This window comes from Delphinus delphis, chromosome 4 (genome assembly GCF_949987515.2).
Source record: "Delphinus delphis chromosome 4, mDelDel1.2, whole genome shotgun sequence".
NCBI lineage: Eukaryota > Metazoa > Chordata > Mammalia > Artiodactyla > Delphinidae > Delphinus > Delphinus delphis.
Window position 1 is genome coordinate 64,555,203 of NC_082686.1, and position 18,166 is coordinate 64,573,368.

Genomic DNA, 18,166 nt, shown 5'->3' on the forward strand with positions numbered 1-18,166 from the left:
GTCACGTTTGGATGTTGGAAGTGACACCATAAGCCCCTTGATGGATCCATGGGAGATCTCACTGGTAATAATCTATACTGACCACTAGAATGGTTTTGTTTATAGACTATTTTCTACTCTTCGTTTCTCCTACTGAAAGGTTTTTGGGGTTTTGTTTTTTGGCTTTCTTTTTTACAGTTTGGAGAAATACATTCTTGTCCACGAGTGCCACTTCTTCCCTTTCAACTCTTATTTCCTATTAAATGCCAAGTGTGAGGCAATGTATCAGATACTTAGAAATGTGTAAAACCCAGATTCTCCCCTCAGATTGCTTACAGCATAGTCTTTCTTCCTCCTTATTTTGTACCCTCCCCATCCCAAGTCTGCTAAAGATGAGTATCCTTTCCTCTTCGCTCCTGTCTTCTTTCCTTAGAGAAACCTGCCTTTCCACAGCCTTGCTTATAACGTGTTCTGTTTTCACCTGCCTGGCTGATTACACAACTGACCCATGTTGGTCTGGGAAGTGTTTCTCTCCTGGAAGGTGGGAAATGGATCAAAAACACAGAGTCTAATTGTGACTGCCTGGAATGAGAACCCAGATGATTCAGGGTGTTGGCTACATCACACCAAAGCAGAAAAGACTGGTCTACAGACATGGACGTAGAGAGACATGCAATGACAGGAACCCAGGAGGTTCTGGAGTAATGAGATAAGGTGCTTGGGACTGCCCTTCCACTCCCACAGGGGGATACACTCCCTGCGGTGGGCCTCTGTGGGATGGATGTCCCCAGTGCCCCTGGATCTTCCCAGTAGATTTTCTCTTACCAGCTTACATTGTACTGAATGGGATTCTGTTCCTTCCTTGTCTAACACACAGCTGGTGGATTTAAGATTACCACAGAAAAAAAATTCCAGCAAGAGATGACAAAAAGAGCACTTTTTGTGAGTGAGAAGTGTGTAGACATCTGAATTTTATTTTAGGTTTTTCCACCAGCATGATAGTGATCAGACGATCCAGATTTTCTAGGAGAGTCATGATGTTCAGAAAATCTCATTCCATTGTCAAAAGGGCAATATTATAAAAATACATAGAGGCAGTGAGTGGTGTGTTGGTAAATGGTAACAACTCTAAGCTCTCCAGCAAATAAAAACCATGCCCTGGTCTGTTATCTTTGCCAATTTCCATGATGTAAATACTTTATCATGGCTGATTTCAAGCTACTAACGTGATATCACCGAACACTGATTTCGGAAGAGATGATAAAAAATCAGCTCCCATGAACCAAATGAACAAGATGGCTCTAGTACCCCACTATGTAGGGCACAAGTTTTGGAATTAGAGAGACAGATTTACAACTTAGCTTTGCCCTATTTTTATTTATGAAGTGGATTTCTGTCTGAGCCTCCCTTATCCATAAAATTTGGATAAAAAATAATAACCTACCCCACAGAGGGTTGCTAGGAGGACCAAATAAGATGCAATGTACCTTGTACAATGCCTGGAGTTATAGATAATCAATTAACAGCAGTGATTATTGTTGTTGTTGCTGCTATTATGATTGTTATTTTCAGATCATGAGTCTCAGTATTAGATTGGAAAACATAGTCCCTGTAGTTATTACCAATTTCCTGAGTGATCTTAAATAAATTACTTCACCTTTATATAAGTCAATATCCTCACTTCTAAAATGAAGTTCTAAATTATCTCTATTTTTGCCTTCAAATTCTAAACTTCTGTAAGGACACAGAGTGAAACTATGTGTATGTGAAAGAGATTGGGGTGTCAGGGAAAAGGGAAGGAAAGTGATGGTTCCTCTAGGGTTGGGTCACCTCCCCAAAGCAAAAAGCACCTCAGGGGTGAAGCCATTAAGCGTGATGCCCAAGGAGGGCAGTTACTCTCTGCCTCTAGCATTTTCAAGAGTGTGTATAAAATGGGGCATCACCCAAAGGCTCAGCCCATGCTTTTTTTTTTTTTTTTTTTTTTTTTTGCGTTACGCGGGTCTCTCACTGTTGCGGCCTCTACCGTTGCGGAGCACAGGCTCCAGACGCGCAGCCTCAGTGGCCACGGCCCATGGGCCCAGCCGCTCCGCGGCATCTGGGATCTTCCCGGACCGGGGCACGAACCCATGTCCCCTGCATCGGCAGGCGGACTCTCAACCACTGCGCCACCAGGGAAGCCCCAGCCCATGCTTTTAAGTGAAGCATCTCAATGGCTTGATTAGGAGCAAGAAGATAGATTAAAATGAAAGTAGAGAAGGTACAGAGAAGAGGATGAAGGGTTTTCCTCTTGCCATTTACCCCAAGAGCAAAATAAACACATTATACTAGGGCCAGTGGCTATGCTGAGGACTCTGACCCATTTATTTGGTGCCCCAGGATATGGTGTTATCAGTCTCATTATACATTCCCTCTTTGTTTCCTATTTCATACACACACATACCCTTAGTACATGAGTGTGCACACACAAAAGAAACAGACTAGTCAAATGGCAGCAGATTCATCTGCTCCTTTTGGGAGGGCGGGGGGCGGTGAGGGGAGCATGGGAGTTGATTTTAACCGAAGTTTTAAAATCAATCCAGTTCACTCCAGACCACACTAGTAGAAGCATCTCTGTGCCTTTTTAAGAGAAAGGGGTAAGGGCTTCCCTGGTGGCGCAGTGGTTGAGAGTCCGCCTGCCGATGCGGGGGACACGGGCTCGTGCCCCGGTCCGGGAGGATTCCACATGCTGCAGAGCGGCTGGGCCTGTGAGCCATGGCCGCTGAGCCTGCGCGTCCGGAGCCTGTGCTCCGCAACGGGAGAGGCCACAACAGTGAGAGGCCCGCGTACCGCAAAAAAAAAAAAAAGAAAAAAATAGAGAAAGGGGTAAACAAATCAGAGGCGTGACAATGGGCGTTGGGGCGCAAAGAAAAGAAACACTAACCTAAAGGGGAAAGAAAAATACACAGAAAAAAGCCGGCTTTGAAAAAGGAAAAGCAAAGAGGAGATCAAGTAAGAATGAAAAGAGGAAAGAGATTGCAAGCTATGAGAGGAGAGATATGAGGAGATCAAGAAAATGGACAAGAGGAGGAATTGGCCATGGATGAATTTTGTATGGACTTTCTTCCCCAGAGCATCAGGGTTTCCTAAGCCCCAGCAGGGCAGTGGTGAGTTCACTGGTGAATATACAGCGACTCGGAGGGTTGTTCTCTCTGTCTTTGATAGGGACCTAGGAAGTGCAAGGAAACACTGTTTTGTTATATAATTTTACATTCAAATAAACCTAGAAGGCAGAAGAAAGGCAAGCTGCCTGCTGTATCCAATTTACAATCTGAAACGCGGGAGCCAAGTACCCAGAATATTCTGGACAGATTAATCTTTGCCAAGGTCTATATAAAGATGAAGAAATGCAAAATTAAAGTGATTCTGTCACTTAAAATAAAAAGTAATTACTTATGGGAGGAAGGAAACCAAATAGAGTAGCAAGGAAATTCTCTGATTTAGTGAAATTCATAGAAATGAAAAGATTTTCTATAAGATCTGTTATATGAGCTGTAATTTCCCAAGACTGCAGACATGGGATTTGACTGGGACCTTTGATCAACTCTTGTTAAGGCTGTTGCTCCCACTTATTGCTAGCACAGGATAAAATGTCCACCTTCATACACAGCCATACTGCCCCATAAAGAAACACTGCCAACTTGTTTGAAATTGGGCCCCAAATTTAGCACCAGATGATTTGAGCCTTGCCTAAACTTATCTCTGGGGTCTGGAAAATAATATTTGTTTACTGCCTAAAACACATCATTTGTGAATGAAATGATCACCCCTGAATCACAACACTATAAAAATGTTCTCTCTCGGTAAAATCAAATGAAGAATTAAGTTCTTTTGCAGCGAACCTGGGACGATCCTTACGGTCAGTTTAACTACTTTGATGGAGTGAGAAGGCACACACGTAAATACAGTTAAAAATAAAGATTTTTTTTTGCCTGAGTTACCCCAAATACTCTGCAACTTCCTTTCTTAGGGTTTAGCTTTCACTTCCCATCTTACTTTGACTACGGGGACCTGTAGGATCTTCTGGCTTCACCTCACACCAGAACATGGATAAGTTACTGATAAGTTATTTGATAAGTTATCAAATAATTGATAAGTTATCAATTGACAAAATAAGAATTAAAGAAATGGAAATCAAAGAATTAGAGGCAGGAGAAATGAAAAAGTAACAGGCATCTCTTTCATGATAGCCAATAAATCTATTGGCTCAACACCTCAAGCATGTGAGCTAAGCTTTCAGAAAAGATGAAAATGAAGGAGGGCTTCTTGCCCCTCCTTTTCAAATCAGAAACAATGTGCACACAGAAGGATCTGCAAATAGAAATAAGAAAATTCCATTAACGTGATAATGATATCCTGAATGACCTGAACAAACAAAGGAGATTGGAACTTTGGATGTAATCTGTCGATCGGTTTCCTTTTCCAGGTTTTGTGAGCACCTGACTTGAAAGGTTTCAGAAAAGGCCGCTGCTTGGTCAGATCTCTTCCATCTGTCAGAGAATCCCTACAGGAAAAAATTAATTCAATAAAACATCATTTAAATCGTGACGTTAGATTGTTTCCACTTTCCATTAATTAAATGAATGTATTAAGAGTCAGCCTTAGCCATGCCTTACGCATATTAGAATAGGTGTGAATTGAAGGAAACCTGCCTCCAGCTTGAACTTCCTGCAGCCTGTTTTCTGCCTGAAATAAACCAATGGACCATGGCAGAGCCACTACTGAAATGCTTGTGTACCTGGGAAGGAAGGAGGTGAGGTTAAGTTTTTAACAACTTTGTTTAAATGAGACTCTAAATATCTGTCTCATTCCCAACCCCTGCATGGGACCACAGCTGGCCAGAACTGGGTCTGGTGTGGCTATTTCCCTGAAGTGGCTCAGAAGGAGAAGAGTCAGTAAGTAAATTCAAATGAAGTCTTTACCAAGGACTAAGTGGCAAATGAGGGGAGCTGATTTTTATCTTCAAGTCCAGGAGGCCAGCATGAAGGTAGAAACAGGGGTAAGACCACAGAGAGAAGCTGGTAGACAGTGAAGTGATGGACTGGATAAGAGCAAGGGTGAGAGTAAAGTGAGAAGGCTCCAGGGGTCCCAGAGACAGTCAGGAGGTAAAGGCTCCATATTATTTGCCCTGAACCCCATGGGGCAGATGGCCTGGTTCACACACAGATTTGAGGTAAACAGTTTCCCAAGAGAGGCTGGAAGAAAGTTCCAAGGCAAAAGGAGAAGTCAATTAAAGAACATAATGTTGCAAGAGCAGTCCAGATGCTGGGCATGGTTAGGTGGTCAACGGGAGAGCAATGGGAAGGTCTGTGTGTGGCACAGGCCAGTAGGAGGGGCTGTGTGTGAAGTGCTCTGGTCTCCTGGACACAGACGATCTATCTGGCCAAGTCACAGAGATACGGATGACTGAAAACCAGAGCAAAAATCATTCTGCTACAAGAGCTGACACAGCACAAGCTTTAGAGTGTGGGCTCTCAAGAAAACCCCCCTGGGCTTCCCTGGTGGCGCAGTGGTTGAGAGTCCGCCTGCCGATGCAGGGGACGCGGGTTCGTGCCCAGGTCCGGGAAGATCCCACATGCCACGGAGCGGCTGGGCCCGTGAGCCATGACTGCTGAGCCTGCGTGCCCGGAGCCTGTGCTCGGCAATGGGAGAGGCCACAACAGTTAGAGGCCCGCGTACCACAAAAAAAAAAAGAAAGCCCCCCTGCGTTTGAACCCTGGCTCTGTCACTTACCAACTCCCTGACCTTGGGCAAATAACTCAACCCTCCTCATCTCAGCAATAAGACCAGTATCTACATCAAAGAGTTGTTATGAAGATCAAATGTACCGGTAAATGGAAAGTGCTTAGACCAGTGCCTGGTACACAATGAGCACTCAATGTTAGCTATTATAATTTCTTATTAGGACACTAGATACTATACTGTGAGAGACAGGAAAGGGATCACAGCTAGGACCCTAGTCACAGGAGCTTACGTTTTTATATTACAAATGCCTAATGACCCAACCTGCTTTTGACCTTGGAGCAAACACCTTTACTCTACTTCTCTGCTTTTTCCTTGGTAATTTAATTTCAATAAATTAGAATCTCCCAATTCAAAGTAATATTTTAAATGGGAAATTACAATTTATGTCATTTTTAAGAAACTGTTGCATTATACAGTATTGTCAATTGATTCGTTGAAACAATTTCATATATAGTTTAAAGACACAAACCTCTTGTGCTGCAATAGTGCTGGAAAGGTTACTGGGCATGCATTTTATCCATAGAACCTTGAAGGACAAAGTATTACAGAGATACCTCCTAGTATCACCTGCTTTTGTTCAGAAGAAAGGCACAGTCTCTCCCTTGAACATAGGGATTTTCTTAGTAAATGGCTCCTTAAGCCAGTTGGTGATTTGTCCTCCTGCCATATTCCTAGAGGCGGGTCATGGAACACAGCAACCAGCCAGTCTCCCCAGCCCAACCTAAAATTGGACTATTAGCTAAAGCAGTGACACCAGCAAAGGGCCACTGCTACAGACCCCATCCCCAGACAATCTGTGTTCCAACCAGCTCGCCAAGTGATACTGATGCGCTCTCCAGTTTGAGAAACACTAGCCTGGAGAGCTTGACCACAACCTGACCACCTCCAGGAGTAACGAACTTGCCCAAGGTCACAGAGCTGATACGTGGGAGAGCCAAGTGCACTGGACCACATTCTTGCCAGTAAACCACTCTGTTTCACCCTTCTTTGTACCACGTTTTTCAAGGGAGGAGAAAAAAGCTTGGGAAATTAAACTATAGAAAAAGTATCAAATTCCATTTTAAAAGCATTTACAGTAAAAATGGCAATTTTTCTCAGTTTTCTACGACCTAGCATATTCTGACTCCCATGTCAACTAATCAAATATTTCTTCAGAAGCATTTCCAATGCATAAAACTACCAGATACAATCTGCCTTCTCCTAAGAAAATTCAGTACATAAAAATCTGCTTACAAAACAGTTAAATCAGAGTTTTAACTTTACAAAAGAATTTGCCACCTAATTTTTTCTTCCTTTAAAAAACTAGTTTCCTGATACATTTACACAGTGATTTAGTTTACAAAATTTTAATACACATGCAAAATTTAGGAGGCACATCAACTGAGATTGTGTTCAGTCTCTCACAGAATTGGATCATTCATTATATTTCTCATTAATTCTCTGTGGTTGTGTTCATCATTTTGCACACATGAAAATTTCACTTAAAATTTCTGGGAGATGCTAGGAGTCACCCCAATCTCTTAAGGCAGGGGCCCTTAAGTCTGAGATGCATCACAAAGTGGCCTACTTAAAACACAGATTGCTGGGCCCTACCTCCAAAACTTCTAACTCAGCAGGCCTGGGGTCGAGCCCAAGTTTGACATTTTGAACAAGTTCTACGGACAGCACTTTGAGGCCCACCGACTGCTTAGGGAATTTCCAGGGTAGAGATAAAGAAAAATTCTCCTACTATATTTTTCTTCAGTTTTCAAACTGTGCTGAGATACATTCTACTGACACTCACTGATTATGATAATTCAAGAAATAGTTCTTTCCTTTATATGTGTATAAATATAAAATTGTATGTTTATACACATAAAATTAAATGTGTATTTTTATTAAATACACATTTAATAAAATCTTATCATCACCCACTGGGAAACTAACTCAGGCCTCAGTTCAGAAAACGAAACAATACCAGATCCTGACCACCCAGCACCTAGTAAACACCCAGATTAAATCAATTGCACAAAGTATCCTCAATAACAGGGAAATGGACTGCCTTTCCTGCTTTGGGGGGATATTTTAAAGAAGTTACCCTTTGCCACCTATTCCCATTATGTCTGAGAAGGTTAAGATAGGGAGGTCTCTAGCTATCAGCATCTTGATGACCAGATTCTCCACAAAGCTACACAATTCAAAAAGAGATGCTGAAAGTCAGTCATTAAACTGAATAATCTCATTAAGGATAGCTGTTATTGAGCACTTGCTATATTCCACATATGATTATCTCATTTCATCTTCATGATGTTCCTGCTCAATGAAAGAGGATTAGCCTATTTTGCAGATACAGCCAACAAGACTGGGAGGGGTTGAGCCAGGACTTGAATCCAGGTTGTGAGACCCCAAAGTTTAGGATCTTTCTTTTACTCTGTGTTGACTATCATATAAAACAAGGCTTCAATTTTCCCATTTATCAGAGAATAAATGAGTGTAGAGGCTCTGAAGTCTCCTTGGCTTAGAGGTGTTTGACAGAGAACTCCCATGGGTTTTAAGGGCATATCAGTTTTCTATTGCTGTGTAACAAATGACCACAAACTTAGCAGTTTAAAATCATACTCATTGGGCTTCCCTGGTGGTGCAGTGGTTGAGAGTCCGCCTGCCAATGCAGGGGACACGGGTTCGTGCCCCGGTCCGGGAAGATCCCACATGCCGCGGAGCGGCTGGGCCCGTGAGCCATGGCCGCTGAGCCTGCGCGTCCGGAGCCTGTGCTCCGCAGCGTGAGAGGCCGCAACGGTGAGAGGCCTGCATACCACAAAAAAAAAAAAACCATACGCATTTATTAGCTCACAACTCTGTACCTCAAAAATGCAGGCAGACTCCACTGGGTTCTCTGCTCAGGGCATCACAAGACTGAAATCAAGGTATCAGTCAGGCTGGGCTCTTATACAGCCACCTAGGGAAAGAATCAAGTTCCAATCTCATTCTTGTTGTTGGCAGAATCCAGTTCCTTGTGATCGTGGTACTGAGGTCCCTACTTTCTTGCTGGTTGTCAGCTAGGGGCCTCTTAACACCTTCTAAAGATCACCTCCATTCCTTGTCACGTGCTCCTCCCATCTTCAAGCCAGCAACAGTGCATCAGATCCCTCTGGTGCTTACATCTTTCTGACTTCCTCTTCTGCTGCTAGCCAGAGAAAACTTTCTACTTTCTAAGGTTTCATCTGATAAAGGTCCACCCAGATAATCTCTGTATTTTGAGGTTAGCTAACGTGGGGGTTTAATTACATCTGCAAAATCCCTTCACTGCAAATACAAATACAAATACTAGATTAGTATTTGATTGAATACCCAGGAGATAAAAGTCTTTTGGGAGTGGGGACAGGGGATTATCTTTAGCATTCTGCCTACCCCAGAGGGCTAGAACTGTACTCAACTCCCAAAGGTCAAAGATTCCCGAACTGTACATGTTATCATATCCCCGTCTATACAGGGAACTTAGGGACTGTTTTTCTACCTCCAGACAAAAACCTTGCGATTTGTCATGCTCCCCTGCTGCATCATGGCTATTGACCAGCACTGTCCCTCAGGTGAAACCCTGCTCTGAGGAGGGGCCAGGATTGATTCACTATCCAATGGATAGTCATCCAAATTCTAACTCGAGAATCAGCCAATGAGACAAATGTCCAGGTTACTGAAGAAAATCATTTTCTCACGGATCATGTCCTTGAGTGATTATTTTACCTATTTGTTTTTGTGCAGACATGGTTGTTAGGGAACCTTTGACTGAAACCACCAGCCTCGGTCAGGCAGGGTAAAAACTGCTTGCCTGAGTTTCTCACACAGGAGGTCCTGGTAAAGAACATGGTGCTGCCATGGAAAACTAACCAGGAGAATTCCGGGAGGGGCCAAAAGAGGGAGGAGATGACCAACCTCCCAGAATCCATCACGCTGGAATCCATCTTGGCTGAGAGATGCATGTGCCACCAGGAAGGACGCTGAATCACCAAATATGGGCACAAGCAAGAGGAGTGGCCAGAGACAACCCGGAAACTAACCCCATTACAATAAAATCTGAGACTGCGAGCCATGTGGCAGAGCAGTCCTCCTGGGTTCCCTTACCCGGCTGCTCTCTGTCCCAGTGCCCCTTCCCAATAAAGTCTCTTGCTTTGTCCACACGTGTCTCCTTGGACAATTCATTTCCGAGTGTTAGACAAGAGCCCACTCTCGGGCCCTGGAAGGGGGCCCCCTTCCTGTAACATAATCATATTCTCCTACTAGACTGGGAGATCCTCCAGGAAAAGAACTGCATCTTAAAAATTTTTGTGTTCATCAAAGTGCCTAGCACAGAGCCTGATGTTCAGAAGATACTCAGTAGATGTTTGATGAATTCAGTTAGATACTTGACATTAATTAGGCCATAGGGAACATTGCTTACTACTCACTATGTGTTCATTAAACTTTATTTTCCTTTGCTTTCCCTCTGGATAAAAATTAGAGAAGAAGGCTTAAATTGAAAAATGAAAACCTATAGCTGTTGTCAGTATAATCATTCCAGGTATATGGTGAGTGCTTACGATTGTAAGGGAGAGGGATGACTGATAGTGTTAATAGTGTTTCCTTTACAGTTCATATGTAAGAATCTTAGGACTGCACGTTTAAACCTTTGTAAGGACAGTTCAGCTATTCATTTTTAGTGTCAAAAAATAGGGCTTGGTTATTTTCTTGTCAAGGAACTTATAACATTTGAATGAGAACCAGAGAATTTCACCTATTACAACTATTAAATAATTTGGGGTCTAAAGTCCATAAAGAACTCCCTGGCTGACTACAGAGGGATGCTGCTTTGAAGATGTAGCATATCCCATGGAAGAAACAAGGGAGCTTAAGCTTGAGCAGCCTACAATGAATCAAATATTCTACTGGCTCTCAAAAATTCGCTATCGTGTGGCCATGGTCCAAATGTTTGTGTCACCCCCTAAATTCATATGTTGAAATCCTAACTCCCAAAGATGAAGTGGGGCCTTTGGGAGGTGCTTAGGTCATGAGGGTGGAGCCCTCATGAATGGGATTAGTGCCCTTATAAAAGAGGCTCCAGAGAGATCCCTAGCCCCTTCCACCTTGAGAGGACACAACAAGAAGAATGCAGCCCAGAAGAGAACCCTCCCCTAACAACGCTGGCACCATGATCATGGACTTCTAGCCTCCAGAACTGTGAGATATAAATTTAAAACTTTGTTTATAAGCTACCCAGTCTCTGATATTTTGCTGCAGCAGCCTGAACAGCCTAAGATAAAAAATGTATGAGCGTATTTGCTGCTCCAGGGAGGTGGAAGGCAGCATGGTTCAGGTGCCTTTGGAGCCAAGTAAACCACCCACCTGTGATGTAAATCCCAACTCTGCTGATTACTAACCACTAGGCTTTGGTGATGGAACTTAACACTTTAGGACATTGGTTCCCTCATCTGTAAAATGGGCACAATAACTGTTACCCTTTTAAAATTATTACAAAGATTGGAAATAATGTAAATAAATTATGTGACACAGTAATTCTCTCAGTGGTAGCTACAATTATGATTATTTTAAGATACCTTTCACCAATTCTTAAAAGACTCTCCCTTAAATGTGAGACAGAAATTGAGTTTTTCCTCTTTCCCAGTGCTGGGTTTAGACATCACTTTCCTCCATACTCACAATTTCTCAAACTTTCAAATTCATAGAAAAAAAAATACAGAACAAATTTTTAAGTAGTGATGACTGTGCATGTGAGATACTTGTGCAACAACACATTTTCTGTGTGTGCTATACGTTATACTACATCGAGATGGAGGCAGGTAGAGGACATTTGTGGCAGGGTTTTTCTGCCTCATTTTGGTATGCAGCACACATGAAAGAATAATAATGGTCATCAGGAACGACTACTGCATATATACTCTACATAAAAGAAAAATCCAATTGGTGTTACAGAGCTCCTGGTCTTAGAATCTCTGTCTGCTTCAGCTGATATATAGTGTAAATCTAAAACTTATTTAAAAACCTGTCTGGGTAAGACAGATTTTAATTAATCTTCTCTTAGTTTTTATACTATATGGTACCTGGAAGATGCGAGATCAATCACCATCACATTGTAATGTCGAGTTGTGAGACAGAAAGATAAATGAGCTATCAAGCTTAGCATTTTGATAGCTAAGTTAATTTAACGAGCTCCAGAACACACTCTAGATTGGTAGATAAAGTTGTGAGGTGAGGCACTGAATGTGATAACTGTGAGTGCGGTATGTTATTAAGAAAACAAGAATTTGCTAGTTCCTCTCTGTCCTTTATGGAAATTTAAATCCAGGATCAAAAAGGTGTAGCTGGGTGATGAGGTCATATTGCTAGTTCTGTCAGACCAATTAAGACAGCTTTATTAATTCAGACTTTTAATTGAGCACTGTGACAAGGTCCTAGCTGAGCTGAAGTTTCCTTATGTAGTATGCATGAAGAAAAGCTTGGCCAAGCAAATTAAACTCAATTTATGCTTAAGGGCAGATCTTGAGTAGAATCTGTTTCCTTATGGGGCCTACCAGAATTTTGTAAAATCATAAACTGTACTTCAAATTGTGTTTTCTCAATTATAGGAACTTCGAACTGATTCTTGTCCTTGGAAGAAAGGATACCCCATGCCAGGGATATCCATTTATACAATGATGTTTCAAATAGCAAGAAGGATAAGAATAAAACTTCTAGCCTGGCTTCTCCAAACTACCAGTCGAAATTGTAACGAAACTTCAAACAAAAGAAAAATGCTTCAGAAGTATTCTGAGAAGTATTCAGATATGCTAATCACAGCTATTAAGGAATATCAACTTTGGAATGTCACATCTATCCAAATAAGCAACACTAAATGGAGCAATTTTGAAAGGTTCTCCCTTCCTTAAAAGATAATGAAATGAAATTGCTATAAGGCAAAACCTCAACCTCCACCAAGCTCCACACTTACCCAGCCCCAATCTAAGCTATGCCAGAGCCTTCTTTCAACTTCTTTTCATTCATTTGTTCATTCACTCTTTAATAAACATGTATTAAGTCCTTACTACATACAGTAATCCCTAAGTATCTGTGAGGGCTTGGTTCCAGGACAGCTGCTACCTACTCCCTACAGATACCAAAATCTGCAGATGCTCAAGTCCCTTATATAAATGGATGCATCCCTAGATATGGAGGGTCAACTGTATAGTTGCAATGTTAGTTATTAGCGAGTCACAATTCATGTCACCAAAAAGTCGCAGAGAAATGTGCAGTTCGTTACAAAATGGTGTGTGTGATGCTTAGTTTTATGTGTCAACTTAACTGGGCCACAGGTGCTCAGATATCCAATTAAACATTCTGGGTGTGTTTATGAGAGTATTTCTGTGAGAGATTAACATTTGCATTGGTAGTCTGAGTAAAGCAGATTGCCCTCCCAATGTGGGAGGGGTGGGGTGGGCCTCATCCAATTGGAGACCTGAATAGAACAAAAAAGAGCAATAAGGGAGAATTCTCTCTCTCTCTGGCTGTCTCTGACTGAGGGTATCTGTCTTCTGTTTTCAGGCTCGGACTAGGACTGGAATTTATACCTTTGGCTCTCCTGGGTCTCGAGCTTGCCTCCTGCAGGTCTTAGGACTTCTGAGCTTCCATAACCACATAAGCCAGTTCCTTATAATAAAAATATATACCACACACATTTTCTCTGGAGAACCCAGACTAATACAGTATGTAGGTGAGAACTACAACAACTGAGCCCGTTAGCTATACGATTACAAGCAAGACCATCTTGTGATTCACTTAACACTCCCTTATTCGTCTACAACCTTCCCTCACTGACATCAACACTTGCCTTCAGAAATCGATTAATTCAAAGATTCACCCACTTCTGATATTCTACCCTAAGAACTTCCGACCCCAACTCATATACAATCAAAAGCATCACTTCCGCTGCGAACATGGCGCTGCCAGTGGTGCGGAGCATGCGGGCCACGGTCTGCAGCCTGCGCGCCATCTCTGCGCCCAACGCGCCCTGCTCGCCACGGCCTCGGAGACTGCGGGAGGGCGCCGTCCAGGCGCTGCGCACCGGTCCCGTTCTGCTGTTGGGTCGTAAATTCACAGACAAACATGAATAGGTAACAACAGAAAACGGTGTTGCAACAGTGGGAATCAGCAATTTTGCACAGGAAGCTTTGGGAGATGTTGTTTACTGTAGTCTGCCTGAAGTTGGGACAAAAGTGAACAAACAAGAGGAATTTGGTGCTTTGGAAAGTGGGAAAGCTGCTAGTGAACTCTCTTCTCCTCTATCAGGAGAAGTAACTAAACTAATGAAGCTCTAGCAGAAAATCCAGGACTTGTCAACAGATCTTGTTATGAAGATGGTTGGCTGATCAAGATGACACTCAGTAACCCTTCAGAACTAGATGAACTAATGAGTGAAGAAGCATATGAGAAATACATAAAATCTATTGAGGAGTGAAAATGGAACCCCTAAACTAGTTTGAAACAACTTAATCTAGTATAGTTGTCTTAAATTAGTGGTGGATAGATTTTTAAAAAGCAACTTTTAGCAAAAGAAACTACTTGCAATAATGTTGCCTGAAGACAATACCCCTTAACTTCCTAATGATTTCAGATAAACACTATGCATCTTTGTCACAACAGCCTGTGATTTTTAGGCTAGTCTCCAGTTATAATACTCAGAATTCCTGAAATTATCTGTGGTAAAACTAGTTATAAAAATTATGTAATTCAAGGATAACATTGTTATCTTAACCTTATATAATATTGTAACTTGCTTACAGCCATCCCTGGATTTGGGTCAAAATACTCAATGAACTTGCCACTGGAAATAAATGGCAGTGGAGAAAAGTTTGTTAGTTGTATAGTGTCCAGTGAAGAACATTACTCTCTTAATTTTGCAATATACTGTGTTTGCTGGTGCTATTTTTATACAGTGAAGCAACAGCCTTGCAGGAAAATAAGAAACAGTTTAGTAATAAAATATTCAACTTCTTAAAAAAAAAAACCACAACATCACTTCCCTAATGTGCTGCCATTTCAAAGTTGCCTGTGTGGTATTCTCCTTTATGGCAGTAAGTCACTAAACCTCACTTTTGCTTATATCATAATAGGTTTCTTCAGTTAAAGAGAGAACTCTATATGTTTCAGGGTAGAGATGATTATTTTCACAAATGTATTAATGTTCAGAGCTCAAAGTCACTCTAGAAGCATTCTAATCTAACTCTCAAAATTTACTATCCTGTATAAAGGTAAGATGATCACTCAAAGTCATCCAGCCAGTTGGCTACTTTGCCACATGAGAACCCATATCTTGAGATTCCAACAAAAACAAGCTCCCTTGCTTTCATATCAAGTGTACTTAGAAAAATGCTAAAAAGATGTTCAGCTTTAAACCAATCTCTGATTAATTAAACAAATCTTTCTAGTTGTACTTTTACAAATAAAATGTTATTGTTTTCCAAAACTTCCACCAGGTGAAGTGTTAATTCATACACACACACACACACACACACACACACACACACACACACCACACATTCTATTTTAGCAGGAAGTGGCAGGATAGAACCCCTGCATTTGACATATATGTGTGTGTATGTGTATGTGTGTCACTATGATCATAAATTTACATAAAGGTTTTATAAGCATAGATATTCATATAATGTTGTTCAGTTTTGGTTTTACTAATATTCAGTGAATAAAAGCTTCAACTCCTAGTTTTAAATCTAAAATCTAAGCCTAAAGAATAGTCATTTTGCTGGGAGGTAGAAGTGGATAACGGTTAAGAACATGGACTTCAATATTAGCTACACTCAAGTTCAAACCCCAGCTCTGCTACTTGAAAGAGAATTCTTAAGGCTCCCTTTGTAACCATAATCTCTTAATAAGTGTAGAATGACGAAAAATAAAAGAAGACGGCCTCTTATGTTAGGATAGTCTCTCCAGGATTGAGGACAGGGAGCAGGTAGCAGATACTGCTGGAAGTAAAATCATAGTGACTATATTTAGATCTGATATATTTTAATATCATTAATAAAATATACCTCTGTATTATTCAGCAAGACCTACCTAAAAGAATATTTTTATTCCTAAGGGCTAACAAACCCTTAAAATCAAAATCCTGTTTCTAGCAAAAAGATAAAACAGTTGAACAAATAATTGTTGCCCCTATTCCTTCTACTGCATCTTGGCAGGAAATAACAATGCCAGCAAGCAGTTCTTGCTTCCTTGTAACAGCCTTGCAGGAGATGGACCAATCAGGGTCTGCTCTGGTGTGACGGACAGGAGCTGGTGGGACAGGGTATGCAGTGTGCTGATTACTATGACTGGTCTGAACCTGATCACAGACAGGATTACCCTTACACATCTCCACGGTTCACGCAACTCCTAAGACCAAACAGTAAGCCTCTGATTCTCCCAGAAAAAATGAAAGCATTAGAGCCAAAGCATAGTTCAAAACTAGCCATAAATATCACATCTGACTCAAGCTACCTCTGTCCCCAAGAAAAAAAAAAAATTCCCAGATATTAAAATTATCCTGTCCTCAGAAGAATGGAAGAGATGAATAGTTGGTACCACTTCCAAAACTGTTCACAGTATTCAGAGAAGAGGCCTCTTTTCTTTTTTTCTTTTCTTTTTTTTTCTTTTAGTGGTGGAGTGAACTAATTACAGAATTCATTTAGCATTACCACTTCCCAGCTCTGGACTGAGAGGATGCATATGTGTGTGTGTGCATGAGCGCACTTGTGTGTATTTTGGAGAGGAGTGTTTATTTTTAGTACCCCATTCTGGGGTTCTCTGATGCAGTGTGGGTGTTCAAACATGGTACCTTCTCAAGTGTAGTTCTTTCAAATAGAGCCAATGCTGGGAAAAAAAAAAAAACATACCTTGAGTATGTTATAGAGCCTCTCTGAGCCTCAGGTTCCTAATCCCTATACTAGGGAAGAAAAATTAAATTAAATAATGAATAAAACATGCTGGGACTTCCCTGGTGGCGCAGTGGCTAAGAATCTGCCTGCCAATGCAGGGAACACGGGTTCAAGCCCTGGTCCAGGAGGATCCCACATGCCGCGGAGCAGCTAAGCCCATGCACCACAACTACTGAGCCTGTGCTCTAGAGCCTGTGAGCCACAGCTACTGAAGCTCACGTGCCTAGAGCCCGTGCTCCGCAACAAGAGAAGCCACCACAGTGAGAAGCCCATGCACCACAATGAAGAGTAGCCCCTGCTCATCACAACTAGAGAAAGCCCGCATGCAGCAACGAAGACCCAAGGCAGCCAAAAGTAAATAAATTAATTTTTAAAAACATGCTTAACACAGGGTCTAACAGATAGTATGCGTTTAATAAGTTGTAATCGTTACTTATTTTATTCCCCCAAAGGCTTTTGTTTTATGAAAAACATACCCATTTTGCAAATTATATAATATTGTCACCAAGGATGATTTAAACCAGGTTTTATAATCACAATTCCAAATTTAAACTTGAACAATGAAAAAGATGAGATGACTAAATGAAGCAGTATTTACCCTTCTTTTACCCTGTTGTAGAATACAAACAGTTATAAAAACCTTTGTACTTTGTATGTAATTGGATATTGCTAATTTCAAATGACTTTTATTTATTCATTAAGGTAGTTTGTTATCCTGCCTGACTTTGTTAGTGATTAATTAATTGCAACTACATTGGGGGAAAACAAAAGTTCACCTTACAAGCATGTCAAGATCATCCCCAGTTCCAACCTTTCTGTACATCTGATTCTCCAGGACAGTGTTCCCTGCTCCTTCAGACAGAGGATAATGGACTAAACCCAAGAAGCACTGAGTCTTCAGCCTTTGACATCCTATTCCCCACTACTCACACCCTAGGCCCAGCCTTCAAAACCCAATATACCGAGTAGAGTGACAGGTGAGTTATAGGACCCAGTCGTGATCTCCGTGTCTACTCCTTCCTACCTTAATGATATTCAATAACTGTAGATGTTCATGATCAGACTGGCCTGCCCCGCTTTTACTCATAAAGTGGATCCTCAATAGAGACATTTTACTCTCCATCTACTCAGAACTAAACCCTCCCTCCCCTGATGATTGGACTCATCAGGAACTCTGTGAAGCTAGGCCTCTCTCTGCTCCAGGTACCCCCCAGGGAGAAAATGTTCAAAATCACTTTGCCCAGACTGTTGAGGAAAATGCCATTCAAATGCCTAATCAAAAGCACAATAAGCACCGAGCTACCTTATAACTTTCATGCTGTTGTAGGAAAAAAGTTAGATTAGTTTGACAAGATTTGTTCTTTTAAGGGTCATTTTGATTTTCCCCCACTACTCTGTAATCCCTCTCAGACTTTGAAAATTAATCCTCCTATTATTCTCGTATTTCTAGATATGAATTTTATGCTGTCTGG

General features: G+C 41.5%; 1 pseudogene; it reads left to right on the forward strand.

Annotated features, from left to right (window-relative positions):
* Positions 1–13,700: 13,700 nt before the first annotated feature.
* Positions 13,701–14,400, forward strand: LOC132424086 (glycine cleavage system H protein, mitochondrial-like; annotated as a pseudogene).
* The last annotated feature ends 3,766 nt before the right edge of the window (positions 14,401–18,166 follow it).